Source organism: Bubalus kerabau, chromosome 2 (genome assembly GCF_029407905.1).
Source record: "Bubalus kerabau isolate K-KA32 ecotype Philippines breed swamp buffalo chromosome 2, PCC_UOA_SB_1v2, whole genome shotgun sequence".
Lineage (NCBI taxonomy): Eukaryota > Metazoa > Chordata > Mammalia > Artiodactyla > Bovidae > Bubalus > Bubalus kerabau.
This window is the reverse complement of record NC_073625.1, coordinates 125519377-125540718: the sequence shown is the minus strand read 5'-3', so window position 1 is coordinate 125540718 and position 21342 is coordinate 125519377. Positions and strand designations below refer to the sequence as shown.

Here is a 21342-nt window from a genome sequence, read left to right as displayed (position 1 = left end):
GCACTAGGCCGAAATGACTTAGTACATGTCTCATGGCAATTTTATACTGCACTCTGCCTAAGCCTGGAGATGCTCAGAGATCATAGACAGACTCATCTGAAATTCATTCCTGAAGCTTCACAAACTCCTCTTCAAATAGTTTGCAGTCTATAGTTATCAGGGCTTTAAAAATTTTTTTTTTTTTTTGGTAAACTTTTTTTTAACAACATCTCTTAAAAACAATGTTTTGTTTTTGCTCACATTTGAAAATTTCTCTCCTATTACCCATTCATTTAGTCACCAAACATTTATTGAGTTCTTACTGTATGCCAGGCATTGTGCTAGGTGCTGGGGATGGATTCAGAGATAATTTGGAGGCGTTTGGGAGTGGATAATTACAGCACAGTGAGATAAGTGCTATAATAGAGGGATATATAAAGAGCTAGAAATAGCACTATGAATAACATCTCTGAACAAACTGCGTTCTTTTTTCCTTTTGGATTATTCCCTTATGTATATTGCCCAAAGTGGGATTACTGGGTCATTTAAAAGATGAAAACAATTTGGCACAAAAAGATGTAATGACTTGCCTGGGGAATACAGCTCAATTTTCTATGGGGGGAAAATTGTTGACAAGTCCAGATTTAGATACTTCACCAGGAGAATTGGGCAGTTTTTGTACTATTCCTGTCAATGTGGTGGTTTTAGGGGAGCACCTCTTTTCAACATGTCACCTCACATGTAGAAACACGTGTCCTTATATTTAATCTCACAGATCCCTTGTTGATGCTCACTACCTATGTATTAATAAGTATGGTCATTTCCATTTTATAAATGAGAACGTGCCTTTGTTAAAAGGAAGTGACTTGCTCAGGATTCCATAGTTATTAGTGGAGAATCGAAACATCAGGTGTAAGATTTTTTGATTCTGTATCTTCTATCCTGTTTTCCATGCTCTTTTTACCAACTGAGGCTTGGGCTGGGGTTACTTTGTTCCAATGAGGGCTTGAAATTCATTTAGTGATTGTAGAAGCTCTTCTCTAAAAGGTCAGAATCCATGAGATAGGTATAGAAGTCCTAACTTCCAGAGGGTCTGGTGTCCTTCTGTACATTGACCTGAAAGGACCTGAAGGCCCGTTATTCCTGACCCTGGCTCAGGTCTTGAAAGGTTAATGCATGGCCTTAGCACTGAAGCGCAGAATCCCAAGGAAAGCTGAGACCACACAACAGTCCTGCTTTGAAACATTTATTGTTTTTCTTGTATACTCGGCTGTATGCATCCCGACTTTAAATTCGCTTATTTTGTTATTCATAACATTTCCCTAGTATTTTTGGCATTTAAGTGAAAACTTCTACCCCAGGTACCCATAATCAGACAGCAGTACCTGTTCAGTGTGAACACCCATCATTCTCCCAGTCTCTCATTTAGTCACCTTCTGCCATAACTCATGCTGTTCCTTTTGCTTGAGATGACCTCTCCCATCTTCATCCCTAGGACTCCTGCTCCTCCTATAAAATTCTGCACACATACCCCCTTCTGAGTGGACACTTCACCTTCTGAGTGAAGTAACCTCTGGTCACTGCCCACTTCCTGCCGTCCACACTCCCCCAGAATTGGTCTCTTTGTTCTCTGTTTTGCTGACTCACAACACAGTGGGCTCTGAGGCAATAAAGTATAACCATGTGATGCTTATGAGCATGGCATCTGGATTTGAATCTTGCTGTGACGCTTCCTAGCTGTGTGATCTGTTAGGCCAGTTAAGCTGATAAGTTTCCTCATCTGTCAAGTCTGTACAAGTAATCACGGCAACCTACAGTGTTGTTTGGAGGATTTGTATTGTTATCTGTGCTTCTGCTATGGCACCCACCATCATGTAGTCTTTCTAGAGTGGGAGCTATTTAAGGGCAGGAAGGGAATTACACCTTGCCTGTGCCTTTGCCTTATGGGACCTGCCACAAAATCCCCTTTAAGGGAAAGGATTCCATGTAACATCCCAATAGTGTCAGTTCAGGCTCATATGTAGGCCCCAGTAATGTGGTTCCAGGACTGTCCAGGAGCTCTATGACGTGGTGCTTCTTGCACACACAGTACGTGCTGGATAGACTTCTGGCTCCTGCTTCTTGAGTGACAGGAAAGAGGCGTGAGCTTGTGTTTAGCCTATGTTCTTCTGATTCATCAAATTGGATAGCTTTGTCATTTCCCTGAAGGCAGAGTGGAAATCCTGTTTGGAGCATGAGACTTGATTTCTTTTCCGGGTCTTCCATGGGTGAGCATTCTGGACTAGAAAAAAGGGTCGATGGAGGTGTGGGTTTGGGGCAACACTAAGGGCCACCCGCTCCTCTGATGTCTCTGAGTGGGGCCGCAGAGAAGTGGTCCCGCCCCAGGAAACTTTCCTTCAGACCCTCCTAGCTGTGCTATGTCTGGAAGCTGACCATGGAGGGGATTCAGTTCCAATAGCTCTACCATTTCACTTTCTCTTGTGTCATTTTTCAAAATGCAATAGCCATGAGCATCAAGAGCCTGACACAGAAGGTCTTCCATGTTCTGGCCACAACATTCCTTTCCAGCCTCATGTCCCACCACTTCCCTCCGTGTTTTCTGCCACTGGCCTCCCCAGATTAGTCACTTTCCCCGAGAACACCCTGAGCTCCTCCCTCAAGGCCTTAGCACATCGTGTTCCCTGGGCTGATTTCCCGCCTCATACGTGGAAATCCTCTTGTGTGCTCAGGTTCAGTTTAAAGTCATCATCAGCAGGGCTCTTCCTGACCTTCCAAAGGACACCCGCATGTACTGGTATTTTGCACACTCTTCTACTGTCTTGTTGTGTGGGAGTGTGTCCTCTGTAACCCCTTTGAGAGCTCAAGGCAGGTCCAGCTCAGCGCCCACCTCTGCAGGGCCCATACACAGTGCCTCCAGGGCAGGAGGTGCTAGTGAATGTCTGCTTTGTGCACCTCTGAGCGCAGGGCGTCTGACATCGTGGCAGTTCACGGTTGCGCCGGGAGTTGGGGTAGGGGTGTGTGTTCAGAAGCTCATACCAGGATTACCTGCGATTTGTTTCATCATGAGCCCAGACATTTGAATTCTGTTTTTGAGTCACTCTGGTATCAGCTCACTCTTAACCTTTCTCTGGCCTGCTTCCCACATAGCTGGCAGATGTCTTCTTAGCGCTCTGAACTTAGGGCTCTGAACTTTTTATTTCGTGTAAGAACATAGCAGCAAGATCATATGGCAAGTCTGTTTTTGGTTTTCTGAGGAACCTCCATACTGTTTTCCATCATGGCTTTCCAGTTTACATTTGCACCAAAATGTAGGAGGGTTCCCTTTTTTCCATATGATCCAGAAATCATGTTTGGACAAAAGTATAATTTTGTGGGTGTGTGTTTGGACAAAAATATAATTCTAAAAGTTACATGCATTCCTGTGTTCATAGAGGCCCTATGTGTGATAGCCATGACATAGTAACAATCTAAATGTCCATGAACGGACGAGTGAATAAAGAAGATGATGTATATATATATACAATAGAATACTACTCAGCCACGAAAAGGAATGAAATAATGCCATTTGCAGCAATGTGGATGGACCTAAAGATTATTATACTAAGTGAAGTAAATCAGAAAGAGAAAGATATCTTAGGATATCACTTGTATGTGGAATCTAAAATATGACACAGATGAACTTATCTACTAAACAGAAACAGACTCAGGGACGTAGACAACAGATTTGTGGTTGCCAAGAGGAAGGGGAGGTGGAGGAGGGATGGATTGGAAACTTGGAATTAGCAGATGCAAACTATTGTATAGAGAATGGATAAGCAAGAAAGTTCTACTGCATTGGGAACTATATTTAATATCCTGTGATAAAACATACTGGAAAAGAATATGAAAAAGAATACACACACAGATATATGTAGGTATATATCTAAATCACTTTGCTGTACAGCAGAAATTAACACAACATTGTAAATCAACTCTACTTCAATTAAAAAATAATAATAACAGTGAGGTGGCATTCAAGAAAGATCTACTTGCTTTTAAGGTGAATACTTTTCAGTTTAAAAGTTCAGACTTTATTTTTTATCCCAAAGCTCCTTAAAATGTGAACATAGTGGATTATTTTTCCCAGGTATATTTTTGCCTCTAGCAGAATAGCTGTCCATAGTATAGTTTTAACTGCAAAATAATAAAACTCAGGTCGTGGAGCTTGACTTTTGAAGACTTGAGGTCAAATTCCAGCTTTACCATTTACTAGCCCCCAAACTTCTTGACCCTTAGTTTCCTCAGTGGACAATAGGAAATCTTTCTTATAGGGCTGATGGACAGTTTAAATGAGATCTTGGGCATTAAACTGAGGTTTTTACTACTGTCTGGCTCATCAACTGATTTTGAAGGCCATCTTCAAAACTGTTCCAAAGAGTTTGCTTTTGGTGGAAAACGTTTGGATATTTATGTTTTCAGGTATGTGTTTTATTTTGTTTTATTTTTGGATGACAAGATAAATGAATTTATAGTCATGGGACACACAGCATCTAACAGACTTAGGAAGCATACATGGCTTACAAGACTCAGTTGTAGTTCTAGTAAATTAGAACCACAGAATCATAGGCTTTGAGAAGTTGTAGACAGACCTTAGAAGATGAGGATGAACATTGGTTAAGGTGCACTCTGTGCAGACTCTGTGCTTTGCATGCTGGTATGGAATCCCAAGAAATGGTTGCATACACCTTGATGGGTAGGTGTATTAGACCCATTTTGCAGACAGGAAAGCTTGAGCTCAGGGAGGTTGAATACTTTACACATGTCCAATATCAAAGCCTTGAAGTTTGCCTTGTCCTTGTGATGGGCTCTAAAATCCTTTCCATTTACAGATGTGATAAGATCTTCCTTTATCCTCTCATTCCACAAGTTCTGGGCCAGATAAAGCAGTGGAATTTTGCAGTCTTGGTGTCCCATAACTTATTTAGTGAATCTAGAAGAGGGTCTTGACTTTTCCTGCCAGGAATCTGCTCACTTGAAGCTCCTTTGATTCATTCGTCAGGGTTTACTTCTCTTTTTCCTTTTTGGGAAGATCCTTGTCATGGGCCAGCTCCACTTTTGAGGTCAGGAGTGTATTTGAAGATGACTTCATATTTTCTTTAAGAAAAAAATTTACAGGTGGAAATTAAATTTGTTGAGCATTTCCCATCATCTCCTTCAACATATGGTGGTGGGAAGTGACAGCACGGGCTGGGAAGTAGGGAGTTCTCACCCAGAATCGGTACTGACCAGTGAGAAAAGTTGGGCCAAGCCTTCCTCCTTTGGGGCTTCAGTGTCTTCATCTGTAAACAGTGAGGACACCATTAGGTGATTTTTAAGATTTTGAAACTCTGCATGTCTTGTGGTGTCAAAACCATCAATTTCTGCTGAGCTACGTAATCCTGCAGCTGTTTTCTCTGATACTTTTCAATCTTTAGGTTTAATCTATTCCACAATGTATAATTTTTTAAAGGGATGCTTTTATAGACACTTCTGAAATATAAAATCGGGGGGTAAATGGATGTTAAAAAATAGAAAACAACCAATTAAATAGTGTATAGTATGTAATTCTCCTTGGAAACTTAGGAAGAAATTGAGGAGCACTTTAACAACTGGTAATTTAAATTGCATTTGAACTCTGCTAATGGTTTGTTTGCAGAAGAACTTCAATCATTTCACAGCGGTTCCTTTGCGAAACTGCTTGTTCTCTTTATGGAAAGGGAGAAAAAAATTATTGAAAGAGAGGTTGACTATGGAAAAGGGGGACCACATTCATTTGTGCTTGGAGAGAAGGTAGCCAGTGCCTGAGACATTGCCCCAGGGCCATGGTGGAGAGATTTACCTTTCCGCAAAGTTTGAAAATCTGAGGAAGTCAGCTGCCCTTTGCTGCTGTTGTAGAAACTGTTCTGATTGATGTCTCCCTCTGCAAGGAGAAGCTTAGGTTTCCTGGGGCTTGGAGTTGGGATCTTTTTGTTTTTCTGAGATTGCACTGTCCGCAGGGCCAGTATTGGCCTCCTGGTTCTCCATCCCTCAGTGGCTTTGACAATTCGAGTGCCCATGAAGACCACTAGTTCTCAGGAAATGCATTGCTTTGCTGCACTTACCTTGATGATAACTCCGTTTTCTCAACTTAGTTTTTTTTTTTTTTTTTTTTTTTGCTATCGGGCTGTATGCAAGAGCTTTAAACAAGTGTTCTGAGGTCTGGGTGTGTAAGTCCTGGTTATCCTTCAAAGCTGATTGTGTGGCCAAGGGCAGGTCTCTCTGGCCAGTGAATGTCAGTCATTTCTTCTGTTAAAGTGGCCATAACTCAGTCCAGGGGAGCAGGACCCGAAGTGGAGCCTTGGGCTGCCTACCTCTCACTGTGCTTTTGGGTGGCCACCTCCCCGCTCTGGTCCCCAGTTTCTCCTCCTGTTAGTTGGAAGGGTTGAAGTGGGTCATTTTTAAGGTCCCTCTCAACTTTGAGCTTGTATAGGTATTTGAAGATTGAATGAGATCATATTCACAAAATGATTGTGTGATTGGGTCAATAATTGTTTAAAATGACAACAGTGAAAATGGGAGTAGTCATTTTCCTGGTATGTGGATTTCCCCTGAATCTACATTTTATAACAATCTGCTCCCCTAGAACACCTGTCTGTTGGAATATATACTGCAGGATTCTTGACAAAGTAGTACTAGTTCTTAATGAAATAAAGTAACGAGGACTTACCAGGAAGCATCAAGATTGTCCAGCCCTCTACTGCCCATTGACTGTCATTTTTTAGGCAATGAAACTATGGTTCACAGCAGCTACTGGATCCCATAGTTAGAAATTTGTCTCCAAACTCATATTTTTTTCCTCTTTTTATTTACTGTAGTTCAGATTTTGCTGTTAATTTTTTCTTGCCTAAAATGTATCTAATTGATCTATCTCTTTCACTTTTGATACTATGATAAAGCTATTCCCCCACTTCCCCCCAAAGCTGAGGTATGAACATTGGGATACCAGCATTCTCTTTCTGCATCATTCTGAGACATATTAGTGAAACAGAAGTGCCAGGAGCTGTCTGGTGGCTTAGGAGATACAGAGATCAGCCACTACATTTGTGGGTTTCAAGCCTGGTGTCATTTCCAGTATGGTTTACCCAGCAAGCTCATAAGCTTGGGGAAGTTCTATAGCTAGTAAGAACCTAGAGATTCATAATTAACCTCCTTGTCCCATTTCTACAGGTAAGATCATTGCAGAAACAGAACGGAGGACGGAATCCAGTCACCTGATTGCAGTTCAGTGCTTTTGCCGTTGTTCTACAGGGCATTTGTCAGAAAGAAGATATTTTTCCTCAGCTGGTGAGTTCTGTGCAAAAAAAGAGAACTTTTTCCTTTTATAATCAATATGTATATTTTAATGAAATTTAAAAATCAGTTTCCATTTAAATCATGGGCACTGGTAACTAGGATGGAAGAACTAAGAAGAACAAAAATATTCTTCCTTTTTTTTTTCTTGAGTTGATTTTATTGATGATGGACAATGAATGGCAAGATATAATAATGCTAATAAAATGGACAGCAAAGCTAAGGCAGGACTCAGCCTTTGGAAGGTGGCAGGAAGAGAAATTGGAAGAAAATCTGGAGTAATTATGATTTGGGGTTGCCAATAAGTGCACTGCTTCCTTCTTTCTCCTTTTTTGTGGAGGGGAGCATTCTTGAAATTGAACCACGAGAAAGAGTCAGTGAACGGTGTTATGGGTGTTTGTGAGGAAAGGAAGTAGTAGTTTTAAGTGGCTGTTGCTCACCCCTGTGCAGGGTGCTTCTTCTGTGATCTTGTATTTTCACATCAACCCTTTGTGGTGGGAAAGGCTAAATTTCCTTAGACAAGGGTGTGTACCTGTCCTAAAGGGCCTGCAGCATCTTCACGGGGATCTGAGTTTTAATCCCCAGATTAAACGGGAATGGTGAGCAGGTAAGGTAAACTTTCCCTTGTGCTTTGGAATTCCTCTGTGTTTATAGCAGGTAGAACATATTCTAGAAAAGAATCGATGATGTGGGATATCCTGAGCTATAGAAAAATCTGAGAAAAACAGCTGAGGGATTGTGGGCAAGACTTCTATCTAGAATTCTAAATCTGTACTCTCATTCCCAGGGCCAGTCCCTAAACACCTCACCTCTGGCTTTTTTACTGAATAAATAGTGTGTCTTGCCATGTTTATGGCTTAGTTTTTCAAAAGGGAGAGGATTCTGTTGTGATCAGTAAAACCTAACTCCATTTAAAAGTGAGGCTGAGTTTATACTTAGGTTTTGTCACTCTTTCTTTTCTTAATCAATGTGTCTTAAAAGAACACCCGACTGGCTTTCTTTGCGCCTGTGGATCTACATAAGATGAAAGGCTGGAAACCGCTGCTTGGACTCTTCAATGTTCATTTCAGTCTGTAATATTTCAAACATGGTCTGGAATGTTTCTCCCCAAGCAGACACTCTGAGCATCAGATGTAAATCTTGGTTCTCTGCTCCAGCGCCTGAGTTTTTCCAGTGCTTCAAATTCAGTTGTGATGAATATGAAGCCTTGTACTTGGGTTCAAACAAAAGTTCTAGTGTGTCATGGCAGAATGGGAAAGAGTGCGTTACCAGGAGCGAGTTGGACGAAGCTCAGCAGGGTCTGTTGTCCATAAGCTAATTATGAGCCAACAGTGGTTTTTGTCCTCCAGAACACTGATGCAGCCTCAGACGGTGGTGCAGAGAGGGCAGTGTGGGTGGCTGACGGGCGGAAGCCAGCAAGTCCCTAGGGCGGGTGGCCTCAAGCTCAGTGTGGCAGGCCCGGGCTCTGCCTCTCTGACACGCTCCCTGCTCTGCCGTCTTGTGTGTGTGTGAGCTTCATCCACAGGCTGTCTCCCCTCACGGTTGGGAACTGGCTGCCCGCTGTCACCCGGAAACTCATGGCCGCTAAATGCTGGAGAAGAGGCGGTCCCTCAAGAGAATATCTGGGTGCTGTTAGGATGCAGATAGAGGACTAACGTTTGCAGGTGACCACGGACCTTATTTTACCCTCCTGTCAGAACTCTCCTAGGCTGGTGGACTTTAGTCCTTGCCTCCTCCTCTGAAAGGGACACTGGCCAACTGGCCTCTTCACACCATGGTGCTGAGAGGACCGGAAATGATGTCCCACTCTTACTGGAATGGATCCAGAAAACGTAGGATGCAGAGCACACATACAGTGGCCTTTAAGAATATAAAACGTGGTCAGAAGAGGGACAGTATCTCCTGCCCATGTGTGTAGCCCGAGGCTAGTGGGACCTCTGGCATCTGGTAGGTGCACGGTGCATTTTCATGGATACAAAGACTAAATCTAAAGGTAGTGACTGTTCCCTTTCCTGAGGGTGTTCAGGCACTGGCCAGTTCTCTGTTGGAAAGCTTTAGGAATTCTAGCACAGATGAGGCTGAACTGCATGGTTTTATGAGAATGAAACAAACGACTGGACAGAAATAGGCTTTTGGGACCAGCATGGCCTAAGAAGTCTGTGAATACAGTGAGTATGGTGGGGTGGGAGAGCAGAAGGCCTGTCAGTTATTAGATGTGCAACCCTAGAAAACAATATCCCTCCGCCTTCATTTCCCTGAATGGAGAATTAGAAATAATAATCATTTCCTGCTCACCTCTCATGTTTGTTTAGAGCATATTTGTTGATAGATGCCAACCTGTTTGGGAAACTGTAAAGTGTGAGCCTTACATGATGGGTCATTACAGTTGCTTTCTTCTTTTGTTTAAATACAAAGAATATAAAGAAAGATAAGATAGTGACTATGAAGAAAAATACTGATCTTAAATGTAAAGAAACGTAACACAATGTAATGTGCAGGCCCCTGTACTCTTCCTGGTGCATCATATATATGCTCAATGTGTGTCCTTCCTGCCAGCTCTGCACCCCCAGCATCTCCAGGACTGGACGGGCAGTAATTTGTCCCCAGTCTTGGAAAGCAGCTAGATCTGGGACCTGGCTCACTGATGATGGTTGAGCTTGAGATGAAGTTGTGTATCATGATTACTTTTTGTATTTGTTTTTGCTTTAGGCAGTGGGAGATGCAAGGAGGTAGATTTGAAGACTGAGGAAGACTCAGTGCTTTGAGACATCCCCTAGAAGCTACAGTCTGCCCATTTGGGACTTGCTTTGTTTGATTAGATAATCACACCTTCTGCTCTAGGCATGACTTACCCAGTGGGAGTCAGGAAGGAAATTATTTCCCTCTGTTGATACTAGCATAGAGTTGATGATGGTAGCTAAGGGCTCTCAGTTTTAATATTTCCTCTTTGGTCCTCAGGAGAATCAGGTATTAGTCTCTGCCGGAAGCAAAGGATTGGTCACTTCCGTCAGAGGCGAAGGTCTTGGCTCCCTCCAGTCGGCTGGTGAAGTGGTTTCCGGCATATGTGAACATCTGCGTAGCCAACTTTCATGTTACTGCTTCAAAAGTTACAAAAGGATTTGTTGAGTCTGAGCAGGGACTTGTCCAACCTCCTGAGGTTCTGTGGTTCTGTAACCCAGGAATGTGTTGTCAGAGGTATTTGCTATCTGTGAAAGAAGGTGGAAGTTTTCTCTCTCTCTGTCTTGCTTCCTTCCTCCTAATTCCTCATTCTTCTATTTCCTGACCTCAGCACAGTGGATACACTTTTACTCTATCTTGGATAGAGCCCTAGTATGTCAGGGGTTCTCATGTTCTCTCAGTGGGCTACTGTGTTGTAGAAGGGTCTGATGGCCAATGGATGGAGGCCCCATGAGTCCTGCCTGGGTAGACTGCTGCCAAATATTTACTCCTGGTTCATAGAGTATGTGTTTGCTCTGTACCCTGATCCCAGTGCTTGTGTGGAAATCAGTGAAACTCAGGGTATTTAGGACATCACAGTAAATTAGTCGTAGTCCTAACCTTGAGAAGCTCATAATCTAGTTGGAGAGAAAGACATAAAAGTAAAATACACATTAGAAAGATTTACAACACATGTTTATTGATCACCAGATATGTTTCCAGTCTCATGTTAGGTGCTTGGGAAATCAAGGTACATAAGTTAAAGACTCAGCTTTCAAGGGGCTTAGATGAAAGGATGGGGGAATGGAAAGAACTGGGAGCATTGGGGAAGGTTTCCAGAAAGAGGAGATCTGTCTTCAGAACTTCTCAGTGAACCATGGAGCTGTCATCTGGATCACTAGGTCTGGATAGGGCCTGAGGGTAGTGTGGCTGATAGAAGAGAATGGCTGGGTAGGTAAGCAGTCTGTCACCTTCCACATGTGCTTCAGTCTCTGGTTCATTTTTCACCAGTCTACTGCTGTCAAATGCATCATGTTGATTTTGAGCTGCACTGATATTATTTCCATGGTCATCTTGGGGTGATCAAAGCATGCCGAGTATATGTTCCCAAGCTAGCAAGCATCTCTACATTCCAGGGGACAGGGGTGCCTTTCAAGAGTTCCTGATAGCAGATCTCTTTTGCTCTGTTGCCTAGCCTCAAGAAAAACGGTGGCATTGGTAAAAGGTTTTAAAATAATCCACAATTGGACCTCTCAGATTGGGGTGCTATCTTCCTTATCTATTGCTACTTAACAAATTACCCCAAATTTAGCACTTTAAATCAAGAAACATTGATTATCTCACAGTTTCTGTGAGTTAGGAATCTGGGAACAGCTTAGATGGGTGCCTCCAGGTCTGCCCTGAGGTTGCAGTCTCATCTGAAGGCTCTGCCTGGGAGGACCCAGCACCACACTCAGTCACATCATTGGCAGGATCCAGTTCCCTGTGGGTTGTTGGCTTGGGAGCCTCAGTTCCTTTCTCTTCCCATAGACAGTTCCCAACATGGCAGCTGGCTTCCCTTAAAGCAGGTGAGCAAGACAGAATCCTTCTGATCTGTCACAGCCTTTTTGTTACCCAGTCCTGGAAGTGACGCACTATTTTCTCTGCTTCGTTCTCCTTACTAGAAGCAAGTCACTACATCCACAAGAGGAGGGACTGCAAAGGGGTCTGAAGGGCAGGAGGTGCAGTTACAGGGGGTCTCCTAGGGGGCTGCCTGTGACAGACACCCAAGCTTACATGGCATGTGCTAAGGTACATATACTCAGTGCACCTCTGTAGATCAACTTTATTTGAAGGTTGTTTTGAAGGAGAACTCCATTTAAAATCTGAATCTAAGCATCGATATATAATTGCACAGAATGCAAAACTGGCATGACTTTTCAGAGGAAGAACACGAGTTTTTAATTAATGCCCTGCTCCTATACCTCTGCATCTTTGCCCTCTTTAGCAGTTGGTGCTACTTTGGTGGAAATGTTTGCAAGTTCTTGATTGAGCTCTTTGCTGTGCAGATGAGATGCCAAGACCCAGAGACGTCTCTTCCAAGGCCACAGAGCCAGGGGTAGCCATGGGAGGGACATCTAGGTCACCTCTGACTCTGGCCCAGTACGTCCCCTCCACCTCTCCACACAGTCTCTGCTCCAAATCAGTCCATACAACGTTTAGGTGTGCTTTCTCTGCTTTTTGCACCCTCTGTCCTGTTTCAGAAAGAAATTGGGGAAAATAGGTCAAAATTTGGAGGCTTGTTGTCCCTTTAGGTAAATTTCAGGGTCTGCGTCTCCTGTTGAGTCACGCCATGTCCTGAAAAGTTGCATAAATCAGTATTACTTGGGTGAGACAGTGTGTCTCTGCAGTTATGAATAACATTTCTATTAAGAACAGTGAACCGATACACAGCATTGCTGTGAGACTGACAGGATCAGACAGAAAACCTCAGCCAATACTTTCTGTCTGGCAGAAAACCCTTTTCCAGATTATCTGTCTCCTCTCCTCACCAAAATAGTCTTTTTATAAAATCAAGCTCGGCAGTAAATTTCATAGAAGTTGACAGGTTCCCTTAGAGCCCACCTTAGCATTCCTAAAAAATTAATAGAAGTGGGAGATTAAAATGTTGGTCAAGCTCATTAGTAGCCCTGCAGCCAAAATATGGAAGGCCATCTGTAGTCGTTGAGACTGTCACTGGCCAGAGTGTCAGTGCTTTTCCCCAGTCCATGATCCCGTTTGGCTTTCAATATTTTTTAAATACTTTTGGTACTTTCAAAGTGTTTCTTATCAATTGTTTAATTTTCATTGCAAGTCCATAATAGGAAATAGTTTCAGTTCAGTTCAGTCACTCAGTCATGTCTGACTCTTTGCAACCCCATGAATCGCAGCACGCCAGGCCTCCCTGTCCATCACCAACTCCCGGAGTTCACCCAAACTCATGTCCATCGAGTTGGTGATGCCATCCAGCCATCTCATTCTCTGTTGTCCCCTTCTCCTCCTGCCCCCAATCCCTCCCAGCATCAGGGTCTTTTCCGATGAGTCAACTCTTCGCGTGAGGTGTCCAAAGTATTGGAGTTTTGGCTTTAGCATCAGTCCTTCCAATGAACACCCAGGACTGATCTCCTTTAGGATGGACTGGTTGGACCTCCTTGCAGTCCAAGGGACTCTCAAGAGTCTTCTCCAACACCACAGTTCAAAAGCATTTACAGTGGGACAATTAGGTAAGGTGGAATTTGGAGTAAGGAGACTCTCATGTATTAGTTACATAATCTTACTTACATCATTTAATCATTTTCAAACTACTTTCCATATCTGAAAATAATGGTGCTAGTAGCACCTACCTTTTAGATTCTTCTGGGCTCACAAAGCAGCATGTGTATTTAAAGTGCCACTTGTGTATGATATTTAGTGCATAGCTGGTGCACAGTAAATGTTCATTTCCAATCTCCTTTATAGTTTGTGACGGCTAGAAACCACTCTAGTTCTTTTCTCTATCAGGCCATCGTCTCAGTGTCCTTACTTTATACTGTCCCCTTGGCTTGGATCAGACCTGTGGCATTTGCATATGTCACCCCAGCTTTCATCTCTTTTCCTGAATAACTAAAAGCCTTAATATTTATAATTTTGCTCATTGGCTCCCAAGACATAAATACAGACATCATAATATGTTCATGTTTTCTGGTCTTTGGAAATATAGTCGTTTTGGGAACAAGCTATTTGTATATTGTGTTTCATGAGGATGGTCTATTGAGAAGTCATTGTTGGTTTTCATGACAAGATCGTTCAGTCCGGAGAACGCATCCCACTCAGCTGCCATCAGCCACCTCTTCCTTTGTAAATGGAAGCTTCTCTGGGACCTGCCCAGGGCTGACCCTCTCTAGTTCCTCTTTGGACTTCTTTAGGATGACATCACCTCCCCCTGCTTCAATGGCGACTGGCTTGAGTTATATCAGTTATTAAAAATGATCTAATATTTTCCTTTTAAATCTAGGGCCCTGGCTCATTCTATGATTAAGCTGGTGATTTATTCATAATACGGTACGAGACGGCTGCAGCCACTCTATGATGTAATCTAAGAATGACATGAAAACAAAATAGGCTTTTACATAATGAAAGTGTTCCTGTAATACAGTTTAGGGCAAGGCTTTTTTTTTTTTCCCCATTGAGAATGGAGATGGATTCTTTTACTTTTCCTCTAATCCTTTCTCTGTTTTTCTATTTGTAAGTCTTAAGACCTTTAAGTCAAATAAAAAAAAAATCAGCATTGAAAACTCCACAAAGACTCTGGTTGACTCTTCTTGTCTTGTCTTGTCTTCATCTTTGTTCTCCTCCCCCACTGTTCTTCGTGGCCTCTGTTTTGGCTCCAACTCTCTCAGAAGCCCATAGCTGCCTCTCATCCCACCATAGTCCTCCCCATTCCTTTGCTTATGCTGTGCTTGCTACAAGAAATGCTTTTCCAATCCTGAGGGTTTTTTGGCTAAAGGCAAATAGAGCTTACTGGTTCCTACAGGTATGCTCAAATGCACCTCTTCCTCCAAGCCTTCTCTGAAGCTTCTGCCTCCTATCAGGAAACCCTTTCTTTATCTGTATTAATACAACAGCAAGCTCCCCATCCCCACTCCAAGGAGCACTGATAGAGGATCAGAATTAGAGGAGGACAGAGGACTCAGGAATATGGGGATGGGACCTTTGTAGTTCTGGTTCTTTTCCTGAGCCTGACACACAGGGAGGTCCTAGCCCATCTTTGAGCTCCAGTTTTCCTCATCTGAAGAATGAGTAGCTTGGATTTTATGTGGCCACATGGTGGATTTGTAATGGCTATTTGAGGTGCTATGTGGAGAAGAGTTCTGAAGTTGTATCTGACCACGATCATTTAGCAATGTCTGCCATGACTGAGGATGGGGAAGGGCATGGCAAGGTGCACAAGAGATTGCTGGACAATTTTTGGACTGGATGATTTAGAGCTCTCTTTTTCCTTTACCTTCTGAGATGCTTTGATTTGTTGACTTTAAGAGTCTCACCAAGGTCACACAAGCAATCCAGTTCTCAGGTGTAGAGGTGGCTAAAAACTACATATTCTAATGCAGGCTGGCAAGCTGGGACCAAGACTAGAGGGGCCATGGTTTACCAGAGGTACAAGACGCCCCAGATTCTGAATGTCCTTGGGGTGGAGTGAGGTCAGATGCTTCAGCTTTCTAATTTGTGTCAAAGATAGCATTTCAAGGTCAAGGTAGGAAAGTTAGGTTACTCTGCCAGGGTCTTCCTGGGTCAGGGCTCACAGAGTTACTTACCCATGTTCTTTTGGATCCCCTGTGCCCCTCTCCCCAACCCCAGACAAAATGCTCAGCTCTCCAAAGAATGCTAAATTGCTTGAGCAGTAGGTCAGCTCCAAAAAAAGAAAAAAAAAAAATATCCTGGAACAGTGAGAGATGGAGGGAAGGGAAGGGTGACGTTTGAGATGGTCGATGGCACCGGAAATCAGAGCCTTTGAGGGATGAAACAAAGAACAGGAAATGGTTGGTGTGGAGAAGAGAGAAAGGGGTGGAGAAGCAGGGAGCAGGAGGGACTCTGCCCCAGAAGGGAATACAAACTCTCTCTTTGTGACCCCAGAAGGAGTTCTGGGAGCATTGGGTGGAAGTAACAGAAAGACAGTGTGAGGGAGTGTGTTTTAGTATTAACAGCAGACTGCAGTGGCATGGGCCATTTCTGGGGTTAGGGGTTCCCTATCTCTGAGGGTATTTAGATAGAGGCTGATACCAATGGGTTCTCTCCGGGGAAGTAAGATGTTGTTAAACTGGATACCCTTTAAGGTCGTCCTGGAATTTTCTGAAGCGATGTTTTGTGTGCATTTGTGTGCAAATTAAATAATTTCCATTTTAAAATGAAGGCTTTATGGAGGAAAGTGATTCTTCTTTTCTCCATGGTCTTGGCACACAGAAATGCTGACTTATCTTGGGCAATCTTTTGTTTCACTTAGCATTATTGATGAAGGAAAGGAGGCTAACTGAAGATGTCTTAGTACTTGTTTGTGCTGAATGTATTTTTCAGGATGATTTCTGTGCTTCCTTTTAAGATACTTCCAGAGAATTCAGCTCTGTTGGTCTCCTTCAGTCTGTTCCCCGCCCACTCCCTGCTCCAGTGTCAAGAGCTTGCTTTTTCTGTATTATCTGAGTGCTTTGTTTATACCTTCAGTGGAGCATTCATGTCACTTTGCTCTGCTATATAAACAGATTTTCAGTCTTCCTTCTCCACGTTGTAGAAGCTTCCTAAGAGCATAGATCTTGTCTTTTTCCATAAGAGCACTCACGGTGCCCGTGTTTTGGTTTGCAGATTACTGTGATGACTCATTAACATAACAACTGGGTGTTTAGCACCTACTATGTGCTAGACTGTTCCAGGTGCAGGGAATAGAACCGTGAACCAAATCAGACAAACCCGTTTGATGGAACCAGACAACCATCAGTGAGTAAATAGATAATATTTAGGTTGTGATCTGTTTTCAGAAGGAAAATAAGGCAGGTTAAGGGCACAGAGGGTGACCATGACACAGATTTAAATTCATTGATCTAAGAAGGTCTTACTGATATGAATGCACAGGAGCAAGGCCTGAAGGCTATGAGTTAGTAAGCTGGAGACCAGAGTGGGGAGAGTGTTTCAAGCTGAAAGAAAGCAGTTGCCAAGGCCCTGAGACTGAAAAGTGAGGCCAGTGTGACTGGAGTAGAATGACCCAGGTGAAGAGTACAGGGGAGGGGGTCACCCATTCTCATAAAGATAGATGCAACAACAAATATTTATAAAGAACATATCGAAGATGCTCAGAAAAAAAGATTGCCTTTGTGGTTTAAAGAATCCGCAGAAATCTAAGCAAAGGATGGCAAAACTTATTTCTGGTTTTCAGCTGTAAGATACAGGGACAATGACTGGAGAACCAGGACCCTATGGGGCGGGGGTAGGGGGTGCAGCTCAGAACAAGTCCATTTGTGGGGGGCACGGTTTCCCTCCTATCTGTCGCTCTCCATGGTGGAGGACCTGCCTTTCCGAGTCTCTGCTCCTGTGTCAGGCGCACCTGCAGGGAGGCTGGGGCCCCGGGTGCAGATGGGCAATTGCATGCCTAATCACCCATTCAGGCACCCACTTATTTGTTTTCCACATGCAAATATGGGTTTTCTGCAGATGGATTTAATATATTTGTTGCTTCCCCATTTTATTTAAAACAAAACAAACGACCAACCATGTCAGTTGAGGGCAACAAATAGAAACATGAGTATTATACGGTCTTTGCTATTCATGCTGATTACATGGCTGAGAGGAATCCTAGGCAAATCAGTCTTTTCTGTGTTCGATTTTATTTTTACTTTATAGTGCCCCTGCTTACTCTCATTATTGTTTAATTTTTTTTTTAAAGAGGGATGTGGTATTATTTATCCTAAATCATTTTTTCAATTTTTCAGGCTCCATATTATTTCTGTGTGGTTTCCACTTTCACCTTTTTAGTTTCTGAACTTCTGACCCATTGTTAAAAAAAATAAAAAAGGCATCATGGAGACTCCAAAGGCCATTGGCAGGTGGTGCCTGCAACTTCTTTAGCTTGGAACTAAACAAACAAACACAAATTAGAAGTATTTGCTCCTATTGATGCGCTATTATTACTTATTGTGCAAGATCATGCAAAGAGTCATCTCCATTTACCTGGGAGCCCCAGGTCAACACCAATACCAGAGATAAGGCTTTAGAGGGTGTTTGCTTTGATGGCTAATGAGATTTCAGAGCTCTGGGGAAGGGTGTCAGAATTGATAGATACTTTGGCATTCATTTTATCCCAAATGCCTCACTTTACAGTTAGAGAAACTGAGGCTCAGAGAGGTGAAATGACTTGTTCAAGGTGTCAGAGAGTAAGGGGTAGAGATCGGACTTGAACAGCTGGAGTCCCGGCAGGTGGCTGCCTCTGTGGCCGGGGGATGAAGAGACTGCTGGAGCCCCCCTGAGGATCTCATCTCCAGGTGAGGTCTGTGTGTAAATGGGGTTCATGCGCCTCATGTTTGCGTCTCTTATAAACTAGCTAAAAAATCCTTTTGGTGTCAGATCTTAAGCAGAGAAACAGTGATGGAGATTGTGGAGGAACTGCTTGTAGCTTGCCTAAATAGCAAGATTGTGGACTGGATAAGAGGGATCTTGGGGTGAGCTTGTATGTATGTGAGAGAGAGAGAGGAGCTGAACAAACTAAGAGGGAGAGGGTAGACCACTTGGCAGTAGGCACCGAGGCACAGGATTTGTGAGACAGGGGAAGTCTGAACTTACTGAATTGGGCTGCTTTATTTTGTAGGAAAAGAGAGACTGATATCCAGCGTGACTGAGAGCCTTGCTCCCAGTTATCTAACTTGAACTGAGTAGTTAGAGTATCAAACCAGCAATATCCTCTGAGAGACACTTTTATTTGAAAAAGTACCAGTCACCACAATCAAATTGTATTTATTGGTTAGCCAGGAGTGCTGCTCATGTGAGAGGAAGCATCTGCCGTCTTGGGGGTTCTTTTCTCAGACGTGATTTTGGCAGGAGATGATTGTCAAGGTCTGTGAGAGCTGCATGCTCAGGTCTTCTCTGTTCTTGCCGACATGACAGACACCTAACCAGACATCAGATGAACGCTTAAATTACCTCCCCAATGGCCAGCTTCCAAATGATCCCCTGAAAAATTTAGGTTTGGAGATAAAGGCTAGTTAAATAACATTAGGTGGATCCTTTATTCTTTTCACTTTTGAATGTTAAACATTAAGATGCTGGATTACCGGGGATGTATGCGAAGTCCAAGGTGATATTTTTGGAGGTAGCTTAAGAGCAGAAAGGTCCCTATGTATGAAAAGGGCAAATTTGTCAGGAACATGCTGAGAGCGAGTCCACGGGTAGTGGCTGCAGGAATGATACATGGTTCTGGGGACAGCCTTGACCCTGAAGGCGTCCAGAAGCCGAGCGTGGTGGGTGAGGGAAGGACTGCTGGTATACGAATGCATTCAGCCTGCTGTGTCTGCTCTGTGCAGGGGCCCTCTCCTGCAGCTGTCTACCCTGAAGTACTTGCTGTCTTATTCCCCTGCTGATACTGCACGGCTTGATATAAATGCTTCCCACCATGTGCTGGACCATCCCAGACACCGCCCGCAGCCTCTGTGTCCGTGTCAGACACAGCGTGTTGGAGGTTGAAGAGACTCCATCCTTATTCCTGTGTCTTTCTCTCCCCTCTGCACCACTGTGCCCACCCACCTCCCCCTTCAAACAAATCCTAATTGTTTGAGGGCTCCTGTATGCTGATTTGTTTGCATTTTGTCACTGATTTGTTTCCTGTTCATGTCTGAAACGAATTCATTTAATGTGAGACCGTGTTATAATATAATATAATATAATATACTTTAGCTATATAATTTCTTTTTTCTTTTACTTAAAGAAGGTATTTTTCCTTCTCTCCTTGGACGTCTAGCTTTCTCGTCTACACAGACAATCTATTTTTGAAGACTCTTTGGGGAGTTGCTGACTTTGTTAGAATTACTAGTGTAGAAGGTATTCGGATGACAGAATCCCACAGTTAACTTGCTTTTCTAGAAACAATTTATTTTCCCTTTAGCTTCAAGGAGTGGGAAATGGGGTATTCTGAAAAGAAGAAAAATGTGCCAAATGAGTCGCAGATTTCCAGTGAGGCACATGGAAAAAAAGGTTTTGATTTCAGTGACCTCTCTGCTCGTTGGAAAACTCTGGGCTGGTGGCTTTCATGATTCCCAGGCTGAGCACTCTCGGGTTACACTGAGTGATGCGGGGAAATCTTGGGGTGGAGGATGCTCTCGTATTGGGCTAAGGGGTGTTATAGAGACATGCTGTCCTTTGGCATTAAGACACATCATTTCTTCCAGTTGGGTCATGTCTAAGGGCTAGTTCCGCTACATCCACATCCCCAACTGCTCGGAGCACAGAAGGAACGCAGAGCGTTTGGGAGTCAGCCTTAACGTGGCTTATGTTTGAGCACGGCCCTTGGCCAAACTCTGTGATGCTTACTGATTTCGTTCAACCAGCTTCTTCAGTCTAGACACAGGCCTGCATCTTATGTACCCCGCCCACCCCCTTTGGTATTGCCTCTGATTTGTTTTGCATTTGGGTCTATTTGGTGTGTATTTTTAACAGCACACTGAGTAAGAGGATGGGTGAGCTGAGCTCTGACCCCGGCTCTGCCGCAACCACCTGCGGAACTACCCTCAAAATTTTCATTTATTCAAGAAATATTCAAATGAGCACTTTTTACACATCACGTACCTGAGACAAAATGTGTAAGACACGGTTCTCACCTTGGCTGCTTACAGTCGGGGCTGGGGGGGCAGGGGTGCGGTAGGGGACCAGGTACACAAATAGATCACTGAGTAGTCGACTTCTCCTTTCTGGGTCTCCCTTTTACACGTGGAAGAGTCAGAGCTGAGCTAGGTGATGGCCGTGTTCCTTCTGAGATTCACCTGTGGTCATTTGTATAGAACTCATCAAACATCCAATAATCACTTATCTAACTAAAAATTGGCAAATGTTTCCCTTTACCCTCCAGTTAATCGGGGGGATGGGGGGTGATGTTGAAGATAAGTGAGGCAATAACTACAAAATGCTTTAATAAGCAAGTTGGAAAAAGACATGCTATAAGTTTGAAGCATTATTATTAACAGAAAAATGAAAACAAGGGCTGATGTTTTTAGAGAGAGAACAGATGGTTCCTTTGTTTAGAATTTGAGTATAAAGGAGAGAGAAAAAGAGATACTTGCCATATTGTTTAGGCCCTGAATGTAAGTGACTTTAAAATGCCAAAACAATCTGGTGAGGAAAGTCCCATGGATTCAAAATAGCTCCTACACTGATCAAACTATAATTAATTTAACAAAAAAATGACAGTAAGAAAAATCCTAATAAGAAATGCCACGGTGACAATTGACAGAACCTAACAAAAACTCCCATTTTTGCATCAACTCTAGAAACTTAATTTTTCCTGTGTTCAAGACTTTTACCACACAGCAGAACAAATTAGTGGGAACTGATTTA

General features: G+C 43.2%; 1 protein-coding gene across 17 annotated transcripts in view; it reads left to right on the top strand.

Moving 5' to 3' along the window:
- Positions 1–21342, top strand: part of LPP (LIM domain containing preferred translocation partner in lipoma) — a 757468-nt gene that overhangs the window by 62427 nt on the left and 673699 nt on the right. For 16 of the 17 annotated variants that reach the window (XM_055568750.1, XM_055568742.1, XM_055568745.1 and 13 more), the window contains one exon: positions 7204–7320. The exons of the other annotated variant lie outside the window; for it this stretch is intronic. The gene's annotated coding sequence lies outside the window, so the exon portion shown is untranslated. The remainder of the gene's footprint in view (positions 1–7203; positions 7321–21342) is intronic. 17 annotated transcript variants of the gene reach the window in all.